A 16,151-nucleotide genomic window follows, 5' to 3' on the forward strand; every position below is an offset into this window, starting at 1 on the left:
TATAGGATTCCTGTCAGCTCTTGCCTGATAGATGGCATTGACGGATCATTTGTCATACTGTAATTGTTCTCAGCAAACACAGAATACCCACTAGTATAAACAGTAGTGTGCCGCTGGGCTAATAAAGCGGGAAAATGGAAAGGGATTCACTGATCCACTGCCTCTTTCACTTAAAGAAACAATGGCTCTGTTGTCCAGGCAAGGCGGTCTGATTAGAGCTGTGAGGGCTGAGAAAAAGCCTGGCCGAGAGAATAAAACAAGGCAATCATAAAGCAAACGGCAGTCACTTCTCTGTATCGATGTGGCTAGGCGGGGGTGAAGTCTGTGAGAAGTGTTGACAGCTGAGGGAACAACAGGAGTAGGTCTAGGAGTGATTCGTTTTCTCCCCCCTCTCTATTTGGCCAGTGAAACGGTGAGGGAGAATGCTTGTCCAAGATAACAAATACAGCAAGTGCAGATGCATTGCTGGGACCAGAAGCTCTATCTGCCAGGCTCTGAGATAGCCAGGCGCCTGAGCCGGGTACAAATGACTCTGGGTACAAAGGTACTATTTGTTCACCCTTGTTTTGGTATGGGCCCTGTGTCTTTGCTATTACTATTCAGATTGACCTAGTGCCATCTCTGTGCTTGGAATGCTCTCTCCGCCCCGGCTTTTGTCTGTGTATAGGGGCGCCCAGACATGCGTGACTGTCGAGGTATGTGCGGGACATGACCTGGGATTTCTCATGTGAACTGGAATTAGCTGGGCTCCTACTCGGCTTTCATCAGTTGTGATTTTGTGAAAACCTAACAAAATCCTTGAGGAGTTACAGATTAATGGTGATGGCAGGGCGCCAGGGCACCAGCTGGACACAGCAGTTCAGGATTCTCACCACAACACAGAGCTGAACATCAGTCATCCCAGTCCTGGATGATTAGGATTTCGTCAAATTAGATCAAGCTTGTCAGGTGCCCACACTCTTCCTCGCTCATTTGCTCCCTTCGTACGTACCCAGGGAGCGTGTTTCTCTCTCGCCACGGCTCTGTGGTCCAGTTGTAAGCATTTTTATGCAGGAGGCGGGCGGTAGGTGTATGATGTGTTGACTAATGTGTGTGTTGGAGGGAGGCCTGCGTCCTGCAGCCTGCTGATGTTGTGGGCTGAAGCGAGCGGTCCTGGCACTCCTCGCGGAGCACTTCACCCCTCCGACTGTACCCTGACACACTGTGACGCCTGGAGCACTTTAGGCTGACCCGGCTACTCACCTCCTGTCTGATGGACAGATTAAAGGACCATTAAGCATAATTACTGTTTCAGTTGGAGAGGCCAACTCATCCTGTCAGAAATGGTTACAAATTGCTGCACCTCTGCCCCCTGTATGACTCTTAAATTCTGAATTTCATTACATTTGTCTACTTTCTTACTATCAACAACTTTGGGATTTGATGAAAAAATGCATTTGGTAAGGGGCACAGGAAAGGCAAAATGGTGATTAATGGAAATAAGGCTTTGAAAATTGCGCTGAAAAACATATTTTTTTTGTAGTTTGCTTTGTAATATTTCAGCTATTGTGAATCTGTGGTTCCAGGCCAATCAAAGCCGGTCTGCTGGCTGTGGAGAGGAGTGTGACAGGTAGTTGATGTGATCTGGAGTAGAGCGGTGTGAGTGTGTGGTCTGCTGCGCTGTCTGTCTGATTATGTAAAATGTGGTGAGGTGGTGTAACATTGGCTGGCTGTTGCAGTGGTTTGCCAGCTCCAGAGGGCCTGTTGCCAGTTTTACATGTGAATGTGCAGCAATGCCTCGTAATGTTCTCCTCTCTGTATCCATAAGAAAACCCACACTACCGCCCTAGGGAAATTGGTCGATACCATCAACCCAGCTGGAGGCCCAGGCGGCAGACAGAGTTTTCCCATTTTTACATCAACGCTGATGTTTATTATGAGATCTCCCTTTACTGTAACCTGCCCCACTTGCGCCCCTTCTCTTCTTCATTTGGCCGATTATTACACCCATGGTGAGAACAAACAGTTTCCCTACTTAATAATTCACATCACTTTCATCTGATACTCAGTTACCATGGGCAATTTAGTAGTTGAATAATTTTGTGAAAAATTCATTTATTATCGCTGTGCGTTATGAATCTGGAGAGACAGAGAGTGGAGTGGTGGAGGATTTTAAATTGCGTCTGTGGAGCGAGGGATCCAAGGGTAGGTAATGTGTTCTAATGTTCTCAGCCATATGCATTGTTTTCAGGGCTCATCGGTTTTACATCGATTCCCACTGAAGTGTTTAATTGCATCATGAATATGATCTAATTCTGTCCTTTTCACTGAAACTGGAGCACTCTCTGCAAATGATGTACGGCCTTGACAGCACCACATCAGGATGTATTTTATATGGAATGTAAATTATAGTGTTAAATTAGCCTGGAAAGATAACTAGCTGGCACGGGGGAATGGACTCAACAGTTTAATTTAGTGTCAAAAGGCCATGAAGGGATAAATCACCTCTCTCTCTCCTCTCTACTGTGCCATATTAGGCTTTAATCATTCTCCTTTTCTTGTAATATCACTTGTTTCTCGCTGCTGCCTAAGGAGTTCTTGAGAACTACACTGCATTTCTTACAGCATCAGTTGACTGCTTATAAATGCTTCACTTTGAGCTCATGGAGGACAATGTTTGTCCCCCCCCCCCCTCTCTCTGCTGGCTTTTATTCATGAAATACACATAATTTAACTTTCCCCAGAGATCCAAAATGGCGCCCGCTGACCTGGACATCTGGAGATCTGGAGATTTGTCCCATCAGCAGCATCTTTTTTCATGGTAGCTCTGAGAAAGGACAAAAGCAAGGGAAGAAGTGGAAGGCTTCATGATAGAGCCTGGTAGGTGGAGTATTCATGAGACACATGAAAGCCATTAGGTAGGCTTTGGTTTATAAGAAGGACCTCTTCCCATTTCCTGTCCTCAAGGCTGGAGTGTTTGTCTGAGTGGACTTGTCATTATCCAGAGTTACTCTCCATGACCCTAATAGGCCTCTGGGCCTGGGAGCAGCCCTCTTGCAGCCAGGTCTATCTACTATGATTGTGTCCTTGATAGCAACTAGGAGAAACCACCTGGCCAAGATCTGGGTTTTAATGTGAGAACTCACTTGGTTTTGTGTTCCCAGAGTTCTCGCTGTGAATTGACATTCACTTTAACTCACCTCTCATTCACTTGGTGGGATGGGAAGATGGAGGCAGGGAGGGAGGATCATGGAAGAGCTGGAGGGACCAGATGACACCCTCAGGTGACTTAAATACCTATGTAGCTCCGTAGGTATCGTGGATGGTAATAGTAGTACACACATAAGAAGCCAACCAGTCACCACTGCACAACCAGGGTACCTCCTTGTTCTTTGAATTCCTCCCACTGTACTGCTGGGTTTGACAGCTCTCTGGAGAAAAGAGCCCTTAAATTATCAAGTGGGGCTGTAGTTGTTTTCCTTGTTGTTTTCATCTCTTAGGAGGGGGTTATGGTGGGCTTTGGGGAGGAATTGGTATGTTAAATGAGCTATGGGAGGTCTGCTGAGGTTTTTTTTTTTTTTTTTTTGAGTAGGGGGGAGTTCAGTCAGACGAGAATTGCTGCGTTGGGCGTTTGAGGCAGCTGTGTGAAGTCATTTTCCGGGAGTGCAAGCGGGAGAGAGGTGCGGATTAGGCAGCGCCTCTGAGCCGGAACAAGTCTGTCTGGGAAGGGATGAAGGCTACAAACCATAGATCTAATTCCCGCTCACGCTGCTAGACAGCAGAGACACTCTCACACAGCCAGTGTGAATTAGGCCCATTTGCTCCCCTCAGTCTGAAGCGAACGAACACAGGAGCAGACAGGGAGAAGTTGACAGACTCCTCACATCCTGCCCTCTCTCTCGACTCCCCGCGCTGTTTCCAGCCCACCTCCAAAAGCTGTCTCCAGCTCGTGCTCATTTTTTATTGTTTCTTGTGCTGCAGGTCTTTATTATTGCTGACATTAACATGAACACAGTGCAAAAACAGGTTCCACTGTAATCCTGGGAGGGGGAAAAAGGGCATTCCACTGGCTGTGCAGAAAATGTTTGCACCTGTGGCCCCATTGATTGCGTGCTTGAAACTCCAATGCTCTGAAGTTCATGTCTTTTTAATGTGTGTAATGCTTTGCCTCAGGTCATGCGATTGCCCTGAGGTTAAGGAAGGTTCATGGGGGCGTGTGCAGCGGTGGATTATCCTCCATCTTCTCCCTACCTTGCAAACACAGCTTCCCCTCTCTCTGCCTCCGTGTGCACCAAACCAGACCTAGTGCCCTCCTGCCAGCTCACAAAAACCTGACCCCAGAGCCATGCAATGCAGGGCTGAGATCAATGTGGTTGACCCAGATACACTGCCCCCCTGCCTCTTTGTGATTGGACAGAGTTTGCTTGTGGGTCAACCGCGGTTCTGGAGAGTCAGGAGGGAAAGTTGAAATTCAGACCTGAATTCACTGGCGCCGGAAAGGGGGGAACGACGAGACCTTCTGTCGCCCCCCCCCCCCCCCACTTTCAGGTTTCATGATAATGAAGTGGTCACGGCTAAGCCAAGGAGAACGTTGGTGTTAATATGCTTTAAATCCACACATAATCAATCACTGTGTAATTCAAATGAAGTCAAAGTGGTCTGACTTACAATTAAATTTCATTATGAATAGTGTATGTGTGACGTGTGCGTTTGTTTTCCTAAGTCCAACTGTTAGGATGCTCCTTTTGAGTGGGCACCCACTTCCCCTCGATTTCTAATGTAAGAACGCACACAAAGATTGAAAGAAAATCGACGTGAAAAAGTTCACTGCCCTTTTACGTCATCCAAAGCTGGATGACCCCTCGCTTCAGTTCAAAACTCATTCCTGTGCTGCAGCCTGAATTAACCTCTGAGTGGTATCAGTCATGTAAATAATTATGTCCACGGGCCTGCAGGCTCTGTGGCACTTTCACCTTAAATGTAAACAGGGCTTTTCCCTCCAGTTCCATCACTGTTTTAACACTTCTTTCACAGAACCTCCAAAAATCAATCGGATTGCTTTAGTTATTAAGGCAGGTTTTAGAGCTTTGTTAGTTGTGAGGAAAAATGGAGACGTTTGGGTGAGGGGGGCCCCCTGTTCTCTCCCTGTTGTGCTCGTCTCTCCCATCACAGTACCTCTGCACCCTGCGTGCCCAGTAATGAGTTGTATTACATGCTCTGTGGTGGGCAGGTCTTGTGTTAGGAGGCTGTATTCAATTTTTGTACTGTGAATGGAAGGGAAGGCTCTTTGTGTGTCTTTGAGAGGCACTGAATTGAAACGGTGTGCACCGAGTGAAGCTGATGAGGAGAGAGCGAGTCCTGAGAGGAACATGTGGATGCCTGGCAGGCAGCGAAACACTGTAGTATGTTTGTGTGCACTTGTGCGTAGACATGTATCTAACAGTGTGTCTGGAAAATGCTCTCTGTGTGCTCACTGCGGAGGGTTTTCACAAAAGTGTGCCGCTGATCTGGATGCGTTGAATTAGCCTTCGTTATTTGCTTTACTTATCCCACGTTTCCAAATGGCCTGCCAAGAGGTAGTGTATATTATATGAATGAAAATCTACTCCAGTCTCCTCATTCATCACTTGAGCCTCTCATTGTGACCCTTTATAAGGACTAGCGAGGGTCCTAGCTATGGGCTAAGTGATTTTATGAGCAGCATCATGGGGCTCAGGTCTTATTCCTTTTTGTAGGAATGCATTTTCTACTTAGATGGCAACAAACTGCATTTGCACTTAAAACATATTCTGTAATCTTCTGTTATTTTACATACAAATTGCATCCTGGGCGATGCATTCATCATTGCTCATATCCAGCCCACTCTTAAATGAAAAATGTATCTGAGATGAATAATGGATCCCTCCATAGTATAATTTTGTGTTTCTTGAATATAGTCGAGAGTTTCTTCTCTGCCTTATCCTCTAAATTTTCCCCCTTGCCTGGATGATGTTTTAGAAGAGGGAGATATGAAGAAAAATTACTTTTTTACCACGGTTATTGTTTACCTGAGAATTTTTACAATATGAAGCTTCTTCGACACACATAATATGTGGAACATAGCATCCAAAAAAAAAGGGGAAACTGCCATTGCGAATCACGGTGTAGTGACTTCAGGACACTCCATATTTGAACGCCAATCAATCATAATCATGTACCGTATATTGTAGCATCGTACAAATTTAGTCCGTGGAACAGTTGGTTGGGATAGGGTTTGTAGCTAGCTAGTGTACGCAGGTGCTGGTGTGGTGGCAGTGTTGCAGTGGGGTTCCTCCTGAGGTCTATGGGTGGGCAGCCTTGTGTGAAGCCAGGAGAATTGAGGTTGAGTAGCCGAGCCCTCTGTCTTTATCTCTAATTACATGGTGGGGGCTTGGGGAGATTGGGCAGAACTGTAAAGCCCCCACAGATAGCTCGCTGGCCCCCCTGGCTGTAACACAGCAGGGTCTGAGGGTGTGAAGCAGAACCACGTCTGGTGGGGCTCTAATCCCACCACAGACATTCTCCCTGGGGAGCCCCCGGTGTTCTCTCCTCTCCACGACAGCTCCACAGTCTGCCACATTCCAACCCGCCGCTGGGGGAGAAGCATGCCGAGGCTTCGGCAGCCCACTCTGTCGTGCTCTACTTGCTCCTGTCGGTTTTCGTCGTCCCCAAAGTTTCCCAGCCCGTCCTGGGAGACATCCTGACACCGAGTTGCAGATGGGAAGCATTGGACCGAGGCAGCTGGTGTCACAATGTGGATTGGAATTCACAGTTGGGATAAAATATGAAACAAATATGTCATTATACATATGTTTTCCACAGTTTGTTCATCCAGCTGTTTCCTTGCTCAGCCTCCCCTTGCCTCCCCCCTTGCCTTGCCATATAAACCTGTGTAGGGTTGACTGATAACAATACATGATTTGTCCCATTCTGCCCCGTTTTTCTGTCAGAGTGGCTCCAGTCACTCCAGTCACTGAGTTTTATCGTCTGTAGCTGTCACTTCTGTCTGCAGGATCACTCACGCGACTTCTGTGTTCTGGAATTTAATGTTTACACTTTGTGGTTTTGATGATATGAGGCAACACTATCAAAGTATCAAAGGAGAGCACAGAACGTACTTCACTACAAATGAAGAAGGCAGAATTATTCCCAGTCAGTTAAGTGTCCTTTGATTCCTTTGCAAGTTTAATCTGCAGAAATCGATAAAAGGATGCATGTTGGGCTTGGGAGTCAACAGCAGCGGTGTTTGATGGGTAAACGGACAACCAAATGGATGATGTGGGGGAGCATTCATCTTTCTTTGCTAAATTGGGCCGCTAGGTCCCGACTAATTGATTGATTGCATGACTTGCTGATACAATCAAAGCCTGGCCTGATTTATGGCGATAAATCGATTGATTAATAAGGTTTTCTGTGCTGGGGTTGGTCTGTGATGGTGGAGAGAAGTGGTGGTGGTGGGGGGGGGGGGACACCTCCAAGTCACACATCCGTCTTAGTGCCGTCAGCCTTGTTGGTTTAGTGTGGTAATAAGAAAGGCCTGGATCTCCCAGCTGACATTTACAAAGAGCCGGCTGGCTATGACCCGCTCCCTAGATTAACCTCCACTTGTTCTCATAAGCACCACTGATATTAAAAGATGTGGAGCAGCGGCAGCCGGGGAAAAAAAAAAAAATGAAGTGTGACTTTTTTCGGTTCACCGTTTGCATACATCATTAGGGGGAACAACAAAAATCAATTGCACATTCCAGAATAAATAAAAACAAATATCTTGAGCAGCGTAATGCGAGGGCCTCTTGTTGACTCTTTCCAGATTACATTTAGCCGGGTGTTTAAACGCTGATTTACAGCAAGATGGAGTCCATTCCCTGCACTCGCCTGCCTGTCTGCTTGCCTGTTCAGAATATGAAATGGAAGTTAAACACTGTGAATCTCCAGTGTGGGGAGGAGGGCTCTGGACGTGTGGGCAGTGTAGCATCAAATAGATTGTGTTTCCTCCCGTGTAAACGCCTAATGTGTGCCGAGTGCTCTGACACAGATGAATGTAAGGAATTTGCTGTAAAGACTTTACGGCCCTTTTGAGAGACATGGCTGGGAACTGGTAGTGTGGAACCTGCTCCACGCCCCCCTGACCACACGTCCGCACACATGCGTGTACGCACACGCTTACACAAGTGCTTACACATGCACACATGTCAAGGCACACGGCTCTCCAAGGAGACCAGCTACATCAAACTGTTAAGGCTGGTGCGGACATCTGGGATACTTTTTATTTGCTTTGGGCCAGAAATGGCGGCCCTGATGATGTGATGAGAGTTATCTCACAGACCCCGCTCCACACTGTGTGCCATGTTATGGCGGAAAATAATCCTGGCGATTCTCCTGACCAGGCTTATCATTTAATATATGAGAGCTACCGTCTGCCGCAGAACATGGCAAATTATAAAATGATTCATGTATAAACTGCCCTTTCAAGTGGGTGCTCCCATTCTGCAGCAACGGAACGCGTCTGCCAGATCTTCGAGCCTTTGTGACGGCGCTCAAAGCTCTCAGCTGCTTGTTGTCAGCACCGGTTTTATTCCCACTCTCACCGCTCTATTTAGATTCATTTATTTTTGGTTCAAATGCTGTAAAATGAAAGTGCGATGGAGAGAAGGAGGGTAAAGGAGTGTTCCCTATCTCTCAGACAGGTGGCCCTGGTTTATGTCGCCAGGCCCCAGGGGCCCCTCTAACTGAGTCTGAGCGAGAGGAGGGACCTGTCTCTCACTGCTACACAGGTGGTGTGAAACGCAGCCCTCTCTCCACACCTGAAATATTCAGATTCTTCCAGCGGCGTCGCTTTGATCTTGCCGCAATCGACAAGGGAAAACGGAGAGAGTAGGGGGGAGAAAACAACAAAAACAAGAGGAAGAGCAGCACACCTGAGAGCGAACAGATTGACATTTCTTAAGAGAGAATAAACAATCGCAGGTTAGCTGTGTTGCAGCGCTGCAGCTCGTCGTTTCAGGTGAAAGTGGGCCATTGCGGTGATGGCTGCATCTATGGAGCCTTCCTCCTCTCCTACGAACTGACCTCAATGGTGAAGCTTCACAGAAACGAGTCCCCCACAGTGCGCTGCTCTTTTTCCCTCTTTGAAAGAGACACAAAAACAAACCTCGTTCCCGATTTTATTGTTGAAGTTTTTTTTATGCGTCCCCCTCAAAAAAAAAAACTTCAGCTTGGAAGGTTTTTGTGTTTGGAGCACCGGCTGTTTTTTGTGCTCGTGGCCATTGTGAAACCTCCCGGTTGCTCCTCCCCATTCACATCTCCATTTGAGTCGATCATTTGGCCGACTGAGGTTATCATGTCTTCTCTCAGGTTTCAACCCGCTAGTCTGCTAATGAATCATACGACTGTGTAATTAGTCACCCTGCATGTACCACACAATGACAATAGACACCCTGATTGTAACCACAGAGTTTGAAAGGAGCAGAACAATGGTCGGCCTTAATGATGATAAATAAGGTGTTGTAATTGGCCTTCGTTTGGAGCATTCAGTCATAGATTGTAATTTGAAGTTTCTAATTGGAGGACATTTAAAGTTATTCATTGGATTCAGAGTGGATATGGGATTGTTTGAAAGGGCTGTAATAAGATGTTTTCATGATACCTCTTGATACTATTTTGAATAAGACTTGACAATAAACGGAATTAGAGCCTCCCTGATCATACTAAGATGTGTTACCAGTATATGAGTGAGAAATAAGAAATGTATGTGTGTGTGTGTGTGTGTGTGTGTGCGTGCGTGTGTGTCCAAGTGTGCATGTTGGAATTATAGAGAGAGAAGTGTTGACAAGTAGGCTGTGCTCTGGTGCATCAGGCGCCAAAAACTCTCTAAATGAAGCAGGGTATGACGAATAATGGCTGACAACACCAGTCACACCTTTTGCTGATGGTTGTAATGCTCACACGCTTCTCCTTCCTTTTGTAAGATTTAGCATGCTGTTTGAAGACAGCCTGACTGACTGGGGATTAATTATTTTGGATGATTTATCAGACTTACCAGTCCAGAGTTTAGAGAGGTGTCAAAATGAAATGTGATTTTCCTCGTTGGTAAGTCTTCACAATCTATACAGTACCTACATATTTCTGCACGGTGCAGTCAGTATTGCTGCTGCAGAGTGGACATTTGCAGAATGTGCAAGTAATCAGTAGGGCAGGGGTTCCCAACCTGGGAGTCAGGACCCTATAAAAGGTCACGAGATAAACCCAAGGCAGAAGTAAATGTGTTTGTCTTTTTCTCATTGATTTCTGTGTTGCAAATTCTAAGATAATTTTACCTCTTTAAGCCCATACACATTATTAAAATGACCACTTTTCAGTTGAATTGATTGCAAGAAAAAGAAAAGGCATATGCAACCACAGACAATGGGTTGCAAGTAGATGTTGCTTGATTTGAAATGTTAAATATGAATCTACTGCCAGGAGATAGTTAGCTTAGCATAAAGCATTAGCTTAGCGGTCGGCGTGTGTTAATAAGCTTTAGAGATGCTGGTAGGTGGACTGGACTGGTTCAGAACCGATCCTATGTAACCTAAGTGGACGGCCATGTAAGTGCCATACAGTAAGAAGAATAATGGGGCGTCTGGTCACCCAATGGTTAAGGAACATATACCATATAACTGCAATAGTTCGATTCCTAGCTGGGGGACATCTGGGTTTCCTGTCTCCCTTTAGGCTCTTTAGACATTTGACAACATACCTGGCAACTTATCTTTTCTGAATTGTTAAAAATGGAGTAAACTTCACCCACCTGGCACCCACAGCAGGTTTAAACAGACTCTTATGTGCAAACACTGTTTGACCTAGGTGCGGTGTGGTCTAACAGCATTGTGATGGTGGTGTGAATTGGAGCAGCTCTAGTTAAACTGATGGAGAGGAAAAAGCGAAGGAGCAGCAGTCAGTGGTAAACAGATGGAGGGAGATGCCAGGTGATAGCAGCCCCCCAGTGCTCTCTGTCAGAGGCCGCGTGCTCAGCTCACGTTCCTAGCGCCGGGTCACGGAGGTCAGAGGCTCCTCCCACTGGACTCCCTCTGTCTGGACGATCCAATGCACACACACTCACTCACACAAACACACACACACACAGACACACACACACACACACACACACACACACAGCCTGCCTGTTCTACCCTTAACTGATGCTCAGCCCAAGCAGGCCAGATAAGAGTCCGTTTGGATCTTTCATATGGACAGGCGCCAATGCACGCTCTTCCCCACACCACTCCATCCCCCCAGACAAGCAGCTCCCTCCTCCCTCAGTGGCTGGGATGGGGGGGGGGTTGCCAGTAATAATGTTGAGGCCAGACTAGACTGCAGTGATTGGGGCCATTGATTGTGGTGATTTGATTTATTGATCAGTCCCCCCTCTCAAATGTGGCGTCTGAGATGCGGGGCTAATCTGAAGCAGCTATGGACAATCTTGTGCCTCACAGAGAACGGGAGGCGATAAGGAATGTATGAAAGGAAACTACACTTATCTTAATCACACACTGGTCCCTGCTCTGCCTTGCTGCAGCCTCCGTGCGCGGATGTCAGCGCACGTGTGTCTCTGTGCATGCGTGTGTGTGCCCACCCGCTCTTTTGTGCGAGACCTTGCGTGCAAGTGTGTGTGTTTTTGCGTCGGTGTGCGAATGCGGTGGGGGTTGTGAGGCAGTACAGTCACCAGGCAGAACAGAGTGGATCTATAAATTGATGGAATTCAAAGCCTCCAGCATCGATTACCATTATAACAAACAGCAGCACACAGAATGTCTGATTATTTTTAGACAAAGATTCTGTGCTCTCAGCAGCAATTCTGCTGATGCTGTCACACTTTCAGACATCTGCCTATGATTGCAATTAGATGGGATACAAAAAGAAAAATAATACCCCATCTGCATTTTCCCCTCTCTCCTCCTCCTCCTCCCTATTTTTTCCTCTTTAATTTGCGCCGTCCAAGCCAAGCACACAATAGTGATTTTGACTCAGTCTACCTCATTGCAGTACCTTGGTAGTTTTTTTTTTCCCAGTTGTCAACATTTTCCACCATGGGTTGTCTTTGTGAAAGGCTAGAAAATAGCTTACCACTACAGATGTAATCAAGACGAGCTAGGTTTAATGAATCAATGTCAAATCTACTTCAACACAATACATTAGTGAGCCCTGCATTTTACCTAAAAACATTCACACTTGCACAGATTGGTACAGTACAGTACATCTCTCTGCTCCCATTTTTGTCAAGAGCAATTTTTGCTCTGCAAATCTTTGCTGGATTTGATTATTAGACTTTTTACCCCTCTGTTTGCTGCCATTATCTAAAATAGACAGAACTTGCCACTCATCATTTAAATGAAACATAGAATACTTGACAACCAGCTTATGTCATAATCCTCAGTACTTTGCCTTTTTTACAGATGTGTTGCCAGTCCTGGTCTCCATTTATCTTGCCCAGTTTATCCCTCACCCTATAGAGTATGAAGGGACCACTCCCTGCAATTTTAGCTGCAATACTTTTGCATAAACCTGAGACCTCTTATTGACATAAATGGTATGTATGGCTGCCTGTCAGATCATAGGGGAGCTCCACTATGGACACACAGGTGAGGTCCGAGGGCAGAGCCTACATTAGTAAGACAAAGGACATGTGAGTCATGGTTTTGCATTTTTTTTCTGGTGTTCAGCAGTTCATTGAGCTTCAAGTTCATTTACTGGCTGCCAATAGGCTGCAGGTCTATCCTGTTAAAGCCAATAAGCTTCTTGTTTCTTGGTCTTTGTTTTTGAATCAGAGGCCCTCAAGATTGCTTTCCCCTCACAGATTGAGTTGAGCGTGCCAGGACTGGTTCCATGCTCAAAATCCCTCTGTCCTGCCCCTCCAGCCCCAATGACAGCTCCACCCTCCCCAGGGGAAACTCATCAATTATGGCTGGATGTTTGACTGGCAGAGGCTTAATGACAGGAGCTCTGTATTGACCCGACTGCCACACACTGAAAATTTGGTCCCAATCGTCCTTTTTAAAACCTGTCAAATGATTACCGAGAAGCTCCTCTTTGCGCAGCGCGTTAAACTTGCCTTTTCCTTTCTTTAAACGGTCGAGACATCAGAAGCAACATGTTCATGCAAATGATTTCGTAAAGGTTGAATATCAACATAATGGAAGGAGATCAGTGAATTTTATCAGGGATCTTGAAGGTGCCCTGGTTGAAGGTTGAAATGGATCACATCTGATGAGGAAGCAGAGGAAAAATCTTCTTTAGCTGCCTTTGTCTCCTGAGATAGCATTGCGAAACACTACATTGTGGAGTTTCTCACATCATCAATCTGAGCAAGACAACCAAAGTAGCAAACAGTCTGTTCTGCTTCACTTCGTTCCAGAAAGACAGACAGTAGGTTTCATTTGATGGGCTGTTGCCCAGGCTTCCCTCCCTCATAATGGTCTAGAAACTGTGGGGGTGCTTTCAAAATAACCATGCCATTATGATTGCACTGTTTGGCTTGCATACAGCGTGAGTATTCACCATTCTCATCAGCTGAGCTGCAATAAGAAGTGAACCGAGCTCTACGCTGAGGCCATTGAAGCACTGGCGGACTTAGAATCACCACACTGTTATATCTTAAGTACTTATAAAATCCACTCACTCACTTCTGGAGGAATTTTCTCTTGGCAAGATTAGCCGGTCTGGGGCCATTTGAATCTAGTGGAGGTTGGCCGGCTTCTGAAAGCCCTCTCTCTAATCTCCAGGAAGGCTCATCCCAGATGGACTGTAAGGCCTAACAGGAATTTATAAAGTCCTGTCGCCTTATCCTGTACTACCATGGCCTTTTTCAGTGACAGTACGATCTACCAGGAATGACGCGTTTCGCACTAACCAAACGGATCCTAAATATTTGGATACTTTTTTAGTGTAGAACCTGTGATTTTTAAATGAGAGGAGCAGTGGTGGTAACCAGATGTTAAAATGTCTTCCCTGTCTTTGTCACAGATAGGAAATAGGACACGAGAACATCCAGTCTCTTGGGCTTGGTGAGACTGTTCTCACCATAAAAATACATGCATTGGTAAAAGCTATAATTTTTCTTTTATCCAAAACACTCCTATTCACCCATTCACACACACATACACTCATATGCTGATGGCAGTGAGCTGCCATGCCAGGCACTGGCCTGACCACTGGGCACAGTTTGGGGTTCAGTGTCTTTGACGTGCAGTCATTTAGTCACTCACTTAAAGGATAAGGCATGTGATATTCTGTGTTTCTGTTATTGTCAACAAATCCCACTAATAGTCTAAAATCAACAATGAATTGATCCCTCTAACAAGTATGGCCTCTGTAGCCAAAGCCTGACATATCTCATTTCTCTTATCTCTTGTTTCTGGGGCCTTGTTGTCTCATGAGTTTTCCAGGCAACCAGCGGTGATTCCGGGAACTTACTGCAGCCGGCCATGAGATAGTTCCAGCATGTTGCTCTCTGTAGAAGCACAACGTAGTATTTTTACTGATCAGTTTTTGTTGGGACTGAAAACAAACAAGATGTAATGTGTTAATTAATGAGCTTGAAGGTGTGAGGAGCAAGGCTAATAACCCACTGAGGCTCCATATTTATTAATTCACACTTATATTTTCCAAAATGTCGAACTATGCTGGTTGACATATTCCTTCATTAGAACGAACATGGACACTGTGGTTTATGTTGAGTTAAACACACATACATTCAATTGTGGTGCCATAAATAATCACTATGCAAAATGTGTATCAATCAGTCTGTGGTACAGAATGGTCCCCACCAAGTGCGGTATTTATTCCCGTTTGAGTAATGTTTTGTAAGAACTACAGTTTTTAAATAATAAAACTTTTCAAAGGTTTCCATCATGGGCTTGGCCAAGACAGGGTAAGGAAGTCAGAAAGTATTGAGAGAGGGAATAACACACAGGTGGGTTTGGTCTTGAAATATAGAATTATGTCAGGCTTATCCTTTAAGTCAACTTCTGTTGACATTTTTTCTTACAAGTGACCTCTTGACATCGGAGACCACTACTGCATCCTGTCTCCTACCTGTCAGCTTTAGTTTCAGTTGCTCAGACTTGACTTAACATTAGCTATTGTGGTGGCAGGTCAGAAATCGTGTATAAATAATTTTTTGGAATGGTCAAACGTGTTTTGGACGGCACTGACAAAGGACGTCAACCTCCCCATAGGGGCACCAGATCAGCTCCTATTGTTTTGGGAGGTAATGATAAATGACTTATTATGTCATTTAGAGAATTTGTTGGCAACGCGTCATTTCTCCAAACTTTTTTTAATCCATTGTTTTCTATATATTCCTTGGCTGATACAGTATAAAAGTTGTCACAGTTAAAGGCTCGCAAGCAGCACAGTGTAAACAAACCTTCAACGCAAAGATAATATAAGCCAGGGTCTTTGCTCACAGACGTATTGACTATGTTATAGTTATAGTGTAGCATCTCAGCTCATAGCTATGCATCTCACGTCACACTGTACGCTCAGTCCTACTTAGGCCACTTTCTAACTCGTCAGTCCAGGGACTTGAACCAGCAGCCCTTCAATTAACGGCCTACTTCTGACCGACAGGCTGCCACCATCTCACGAGGCCACCGCTGTTGAAGTTTCACCCTTCCATTTTCTCTCTTTTTTTTTTTTTATTCTTTGTGTGATGATTTATTAAATTGCCTTTAAGTAAGACTGCAGATTAATTAAAACACAGTCAATTTAATTTCCCGGCGTCATATATAAATTCGCAGTGGTAATTGAATCCCCTACTCCACTTTTATATTGTAACCCAGCAGTTACAAGAGGAGATCCTCATCAATTACGGAGAATTACAGTCAAAACGGAGAGGAGCTGAATGTACAGTTGTCTGTTAACAGCACTGCTCAGTACAGAAGGGTAGAGTTTGAATCTGTTTTCCTTTTTTTTTCCTGTTTGCTGAAAGAGCCGGGAATTGGATGACTGATCGATAATATTGGATTTGCGGATGGCATGTGGTGCAGCTGAGTCCAGCATGAATGCATGGTTCTGATGAAGGGGCCTGCTGCACAGACAGCTCTGAATAGTGGATCAGACATGTTGCCGGGGTGGAGCTCTGATTTTGTATAACACAAACATGTAAAAAAAAA

General features: G+C 45.4%; 1 protein-coding gene across 1 annotated transcript in view; it reads left to right on the forward strand.

Annotated features, from left to right (window-relative positions):
* The window catches only part of cux2b (cut-like homeobox 2b), an 82,939-nt gene that overhangs the window by 17,602 nt on the left and 49,186 nt on the right, over window positions 1-16,151 (forward strand). The window lies entirely within an intron of this gene.

This window comes from Toxotes jaculatrix, chromosome 7, assembly GCF_017976425.1.
Source record: "Toxotes jaculatrix isolate fToxJac2 chromosome 7, fToxJac2.pri, whole genome shotgun sequence".
NCBI classification, from domain to species: Eukaryota; Metazoa; Chordata; class Actinopteri; family Toxotidae; genus Toxotes; species Toxotes jaculatrix.